The sequence below is a fragment of the Eriocheir sinensis genome, chromosome 51 (genome assembly GCF_024679095.1).
Source record: "Eriocheir sinensis breed Jianghai 21 chromosome 51, ASM2467909v1, whole genome shotgun sequence".
Taxonomy (NCBI): domain Eukaryota; kingdom Metazoa; phylum Arthropoda; class Malacostraca; order Decapoda; family Varunidae; genus Eriocheir; species Eriocheir sinensis.
In genome coordinates, this window is record NC_066559.1 from 9,201,701 (window position 1) to 9,208,156 (window position 6,456).

General features: G+C 40.2%; 1 long non-coding RNA gene across 1 annotated transcript; it reads right to left on the bottom strand.

Annotated features, from left to right (window-relative positions):
- Positions 1-4,498: 4,498 nt before the first annotated feature.
- Positions 4,499-5,892, bottom strand: LOC126982445 (uncharacterized). Its single transcript, XR_007735179.1, has 2 exons — positions 5,205-5,892; positions 4,499-5,155 (listed from the first exon to the last, which is right to left on the bottom strand). It is a non-coding gene; the product is annotated as an uncharacterized LOC126982445 (long non-coding RNA).
- Between the last annotated feature and the right edge of the window lie 564 nt (positions 5,893-6,456).

Here is a 6,456-nt window from a genome sequence, read left to right on the forward strand (position 1 = left end):
AGAATGAAGAATATTTCTATTTTCATTTTCCTCATTTTAAACAGCGCGAAGTATCCTCATTCATCCATTTATCAGCTTTTTTTCTCTTTTTTCTTTCTCTCAAATCACAAAAGAAATATCCCTCATTGTTCCATTTATTAGCTTTTTCTCTTATTTTCTTTCTCTCGAACCACAAAAGAAACAAAGTGAAGAAGGAAAGAAAAGAATAGAAATAAAAGATGTCTGGAAGTTGATCAGCCCTTCATTTGCATTCCCTCCTTTTCCTCAACAATAGACAAGTATCCATCATTTCTCCCTCCGTTTATCCTCTCCCTCTCTTGTCCTCTTTCAAATCTCAAACAAAAGAAAGAAACGAACCAAATCAAAAAAGAAAATGCGTCTTGGAAGTTTAAAAGCTCATCATTTGAATTCCTCGTAACCCTTTTTCTTCCATTAATTCTCTTTTTCTGTAATTCTTTTTCTCTCCAATCTCAATCATCAGAAGAAAGGAACAAAATGGAGAGAGAAAAATAAGTGTCTTGGAAGTCTTTAAGTTTAACAGCCCATCATTTGAATCCCTCGTAACCCTTTTTCTTCCATTAATTCTCTTTCTCTCAAATCTCAATCATCAGAAGAAAGGAACAAAATGGAGAGAGAAAAATAAGTGTCTTGGAAGTCTTTAAGTTTAACAGCCCATCATTTGAATCCCTCGTAACCCTTTTTCTTCCATTAATTCTCTTTTTCTGTAATTCTTTTTCTCTCCAATCTCAATCATCAGAAGAAAGGAACAAAATGGAGAGAGAAAAATAAGTGTCTTGGAAGTCTTTAAGTTTAACAACCCATCATTTGCATCACTCTTAAATATTGTTCTTCTATTATTTCTCCCATTTATTCTCTTTCAAACTCAACCATGTAAAGAAGCAAACGAATTAAAGCAAGGTAGAAAATAAAGTGTTTAAACTCTAAAGTATAAAACTCCATCACTCGCATCCTTTGTAACAATCATTCTTCCTTTATTTCTCCCATTTACTCTCTTTCAAACTCAACCATGTAAAGAAGCAAACGATTTAAAGCAAGGTAGAAAATAAAGTGTTTAAACTCTAAAGTATAAAACCCCATCACTCGCATCCTTTGTGACAATCATTCTTCCTTTATTTCTCCCATTTATTCTCCTTCAAACTCAACCATGTAAAGAAAAATATAAAAACCCCATCACTCGCATCCTTTGTAACTATTATTCTTCCATTATTTCTCCCATTTACTCTCTTTCAAACTCAACCATGTAAAGACGCAAACTAATTAAAGAAAGGAAAAAGAAAATAAAGTGTCTGAAATATAAAACCCCATCACTCGCATCTTTTGTAACTATCATTTTTCCATTTATTCTCTTTCAAACTCAGCCATGTAAAGAAGCAAACGATTTAAAGAAATAAAGAAAATAAAGTATCTAAAGTATAAAACCCCATCACTCGCATCCCTCGTTTTCTTCAACCCTTCCTCGACGCGTGTTTGCCTAAGTCAGCCCTGAAGACGGAGGGAACACAGCTGATCTCTTTTGTCTAAGGCAGGGAAATCATCACGTGAATGCCTCCGGACCAACGGTAAGTGAAGGACAAACACGGACGGGCAGGCGCCAGAGTTCCCAAATTATCGTACTCACCGCATTGCATTGTCGTAGTTTCTGACCGATAACTATAGCAAAAAACAAACAAACCTCAATGAATAACAGTTTTAATGCTGACTTTGATGATTTTCTGTCGATATTTGTGTAGGTACGAGAGTTTAAGGCTTGAAAATGATAAATACGTTGTGGTGAATACGATAATCTGGCAACTCGGGCTAAAAGTTGAACAGGTAAAGAGAAAAGAAGGTAAAGTTGGGGGGATACACTAGAGCTGCGCGTGGCCTCAGTGCTCATCTCCGTCGCATTGGCCCATGAGTTTGCGGTGGAAAGAGAGTCCATCACCCCGGGACACATGGCCGATGATGATGATGATGATGATGATAAGGAGTTAAAAGTTGAACAGGTAAGAAAAGTAAGATAGATGGATGATAGATAGATAGATAATAAAACAACGATAAAAGTAAGAAATAAACAAATTAATAAATAAATAAGAGAAAGGAAAATAGAAAAGAAAGCAGAAAATAATAATAAATAAAAGATAAAGTAAAAGAAGGAGGAAGAAAAGAGAAAAGTAAAGAACATGAAAAAAGTGAAATAAGAAGAAAAATAAGAGCAAATGAGAATGAAAGAAAGAGAAAGATAGGTAGATAGATAGATAGATAGATAGAGAAAAAAAAAAGTCACAGGTCAGGTAAGGTAAAGGAAGGTTGGTTGACAGGTTAGTGCAAATACCAGAAGTGAATGCAAGAAAAAATAGCCGGAGGACAGTACTTGCGCTCTCTCTCTCTCTCTCTCTCTCTCTCTCTCTCTCTCTCTCTCTCTCTCTCTCTGTCTTCCATTGTGTTCGGGACCGTGACACTTTCTATGGTAAGGACGTGATTGGGGGGCAAGAGAGAGAGAGAGAGAGAAGAGAGAGACGAACCATGTATTCAATTGCAATATGTAGGATGTAAAAATAAACAAATAAAATAAAATATCAAAAGAAAACGAAAAAAAAAAGTAAGAGGAAGTAGATGTAGAAGAAAGGAACAGGAGAACATTAGTACACACACACACACACACACACACACACACACACACACACACACACGGTTAAGTCTTAGCATTCCTTTTTCAACCTTTAATTATAATGTGTCCTAAATATTTCAGTCCAGGTCTCTCTCTCTCTCTCTCTCTCTCTCTCTCTCTCTCTCTCTCTCTCTCTCTCTCTCTCTCAGGCGTGACCCACATCAGCCGAAGACTCGCCTGCATCTCGTCCAGCCACCTAACGGGTCTCTCTCTCTCTCTCTCTCTCTCTCTCTCTCTCTCTCAAGAATAACAATAACAAGAGTAAGATTAACAAGAACGAGAATAATAAGAAGAAAACGAGAAAGATGAAGATAAAGAAAAAGAAGAAAATGAAGAAAAGAACAAAATGAAGAACACACACACACACACACACACAGATTACGAGGCGGCTTTCTCAATCACTATCCGCATTCCACTTCGCTGTATGCATATTAAAGGAGGCGTATAACGAAACGACCTTCTCTTCGTTCACTGCTCATTAGTTTTCTTCGTTAACACTTGGCTTGTCTTCTTTGTCTTCTTTTGTCTTCTCCTTTACCTTTCCTTCATCATCATCTTTCTTCGTTTTCTTCTTATTCTTGTTTTCTTTTTTCTCACTGTTATTATTTTTTGTTTCTACTTGTCTTCATCTTTCTTCTCTTTTTCTTCGTTTTTTTTGTGCTAACTTTAATTCTCGTTCTTCTTACTTTTGATCTCATTGTTATTGTTGTTCTAGTTGTATAGTGTTTCTCTCTCTCTCTCTCTCTCTCTCTCTCTCTCTCTCTCTCTCTCTCTCTCTCTCTCTCATGTTCTCCGGCTTCCTTTATGCAAATCAGGAACAATTACCTAATCAGATCAGGTGTCCTCCCTCCCTCTCGTTAGCTTTTACCTTCCCTTCCTTCCTTCCATTCCCTTACATTTTTGCACGCTTCAGTCATTCCCTCCCTCCCTCCCTCCCTCCACCTTGCCCTGGCCCCTCCCTTTCTTCTTGCCTTCCTCTTCTCTTTCTTGCTTTTTTCAATCCTTTTCCTCCTTCTCTCTTCCCATTTATTTGCTTCTCTTTATCTTTTTTTGAACCCCTCTTTCCTCCCCTCTATCCCTTCTACTTTCCTCAAATACACTTTTCCTCCGTCCATTTTCTTCTTCTTTTCTTCTTCTCCTTCCTCTTTCTTTACCTCCTTCTCCTTTTCTTCCTTCTCCTATCTTCCCCATTTCTTTGCTTCTCTCCATTTCAATCTTTGTTTCCTCCCTCCACTCTGCTTCCTCCTCTCCTTTTCTTCTTTCCTCTTCCTCCTTTCTTGCATTCATTTCAACATCTCCACGCTTGACTCCCTCCCTCCCTCCCTCTCCCTCCCCTCCTTCCCACCTGTCTCCCTCCCCCTCCCCTCCCCTCACCTGCCCGCCTTATTGCACACGTAACAAAGAGTCTGAGGTGAGTCGTGGAAGGGGCGCCTCTCCCCCCGCTCCCTCCCACAAGGTTACCCCAGCGGCCTTGGGAGGTATGGGGGGCTGCGGCTGTGGGTTGTGGGGGATCGTGACTAAGTGGGGGGAGGGTGATTAACGGCCGAGAGAGGAGGGGGAGGAGGGGGAGACAGGTGGTTAGTCCAAATATAGTTGCTAATGGGGAGTTTTGGAGCCCCCGACAAGGACGACCAAAGCGTGAGTCCACCTGGCGGGGAGATTAGGAGCCGGGCAGGTGAGGTTAAGGTGTTGACTAATGATGGTGACGTGTTATTTTTGTTCCTGTTCGTCTTACTGTTGTTTTTCTTCCCCTAATCATCGCCTTCCTCGGTTTCTTTGACTAATGATGGTGACGCGTTACTCTTGTTCTTGTTCGTCTTTCCGTCGTTATTGTTATTTATATTCCCCTTTTAACGTCTTTCTTGTGTTCTTTTTTTTCTTGTTATTTCTGTTCCCCTTTTAACGTTTTTCTTGTTTTTTTTTCTTCTTGTTATTTATATTCCCCATTTAACGTTTTTCTTGTGTTCTTTTTTTCTTGTTATTTCTGTTCCCCTTTTAACGTTTTTCTTGTGTTCTTTTTTTTCTTGTTATTTCTATTCCCCTTTTAACGTTTTTCTTGTGTTCTTTTTTTTCTTGTTATTTCTATTCCCCTTTTAACGTTTTTCTTGTGTTCTTTTTTTTCTTGTTATTTCTATTCCCCTTTTAACGTTTTTTCTGTGTTCTTTTTTTCTTGTTTCTATTCCCCTTTTAACGTCCTTCCTGTGTTCTTTTTTTATTTATGTTTTATTCTTAATTTTACTCTTCTTCTTAAGTGTGTCTGAGCTCTGAATCTGACCAGCGTGACTTTACTTTCTTTACTTAACGTTTCCATGTTACTAATAATGTGTATGTGTGAACAGGTTAGTAACTCTTTAATTAACAAGCGTGACTACTCGTGGAAATGGGACCACTTTTTAATCTGGCGGGGGATTAGCAACAAAGAACCTGAGACCAGCGTGTTACTAATGAGGGATGTCTTCATTAGTGTGACAAGCGTGACTCTACCTGTGCGTGGAAATAGGAGCACTTATTAATGTGACAAGCGTGACTTTACCGGGCGGGGGATTAGTAACAAAGAACCTGAGACCAGCGTGTTACTAATGAGGGATGTCTTCATTAGTGTGACAAGCGTGACTCTACCTGTGCGTGGAAATAGGAGCACTTATTAATGTGACAAGCGTGACTTTACGGGCGGGGGATTAGTAACAAAGAACCTGAGACCAGCGTGTTACTAATGAGGGATGTCTTAATTAGTGTGACAAGCGTGACTTTACCTGGTCGTCTAATTAGGAGCAAGAAGACGGAGACAAACGTGTTAATGGTGGATATGTTAGTGACGTAAAGAGACAAGCGTGAGTATACTGTAGAGTCACCTTAAGTAAACCTAGGCAGAGTTACCAGCTTGAGTATACCAGCTTCAGAAAATGTATAAATTAGTTTTTTTTTTTTATACCTGTTCGTGAAATTAGGAAAAGAAAGTGTTGACGAAAAAAGAAAGGTCCCTAATAGCTTCCACTTTCATCATCTTCATCCTCATCATCCCCTCATCATCAGTCATTCTTCCTTCCATTTACTCTCTTTCTTCCCTTTTCCTTATTTTCATTTCTTCTACTTCCTCGTCATCGTCCTCCTCCTCCTACCACCACCACTACCACCGGCACTACCTCCTCCTCCTCTTCCTTCTTTTCTTCTTCTTCTTCTTCTTCTCCTCCTCCTCCTCGTCCCTCTCCTCTTCTATGCAACATCACTGAGGGCCATTTAAAAGCCAGGCAAAAGGGCACCGCAGCATCCCCTCCCCCCCTCCCCTTCCTACCCACCTAACCTCTCTACCCACCTATACCTGCCCTTGTCATCACCTGGACGGTCTAATAAGGCGTCTTTGTGGGGCTAATTGGCGTTAAGCCCCACACAAGACCCAAGTGGAAGGGGGGACTAAAAAAGAGAAAAAGCGAGGCGGAGAAAGGGATGCCGGGCAGAAGAAAGGTGAACGAGAGGAAAAAAATGATGAAGTGGAAGAAGAGAGGGAGAGAGAAAGAGGAGGAGGAGAGGAGAATAACAAGCTGAAAAGGGAGTGACCGGAGAGGAGAAAAAAATAATGAAGAAGGTGGGAGGGATGAAAGGAAGGAAGGAGGGAGGGAGGAGAATAACAAGGCGAAATGGAATGACTAGAGAAGAGAGAGAAAAAAAAGAGGGAGAAAAAGGAGGAGGAAAGTTGAAGATCATATGATTGAAGGAAAGGAAGACGAGGCGAGGGGAGGAGGAGGAGGGAGATTGGAGTTACGAAAGGGAGTGAAGAGGGAGAGAAG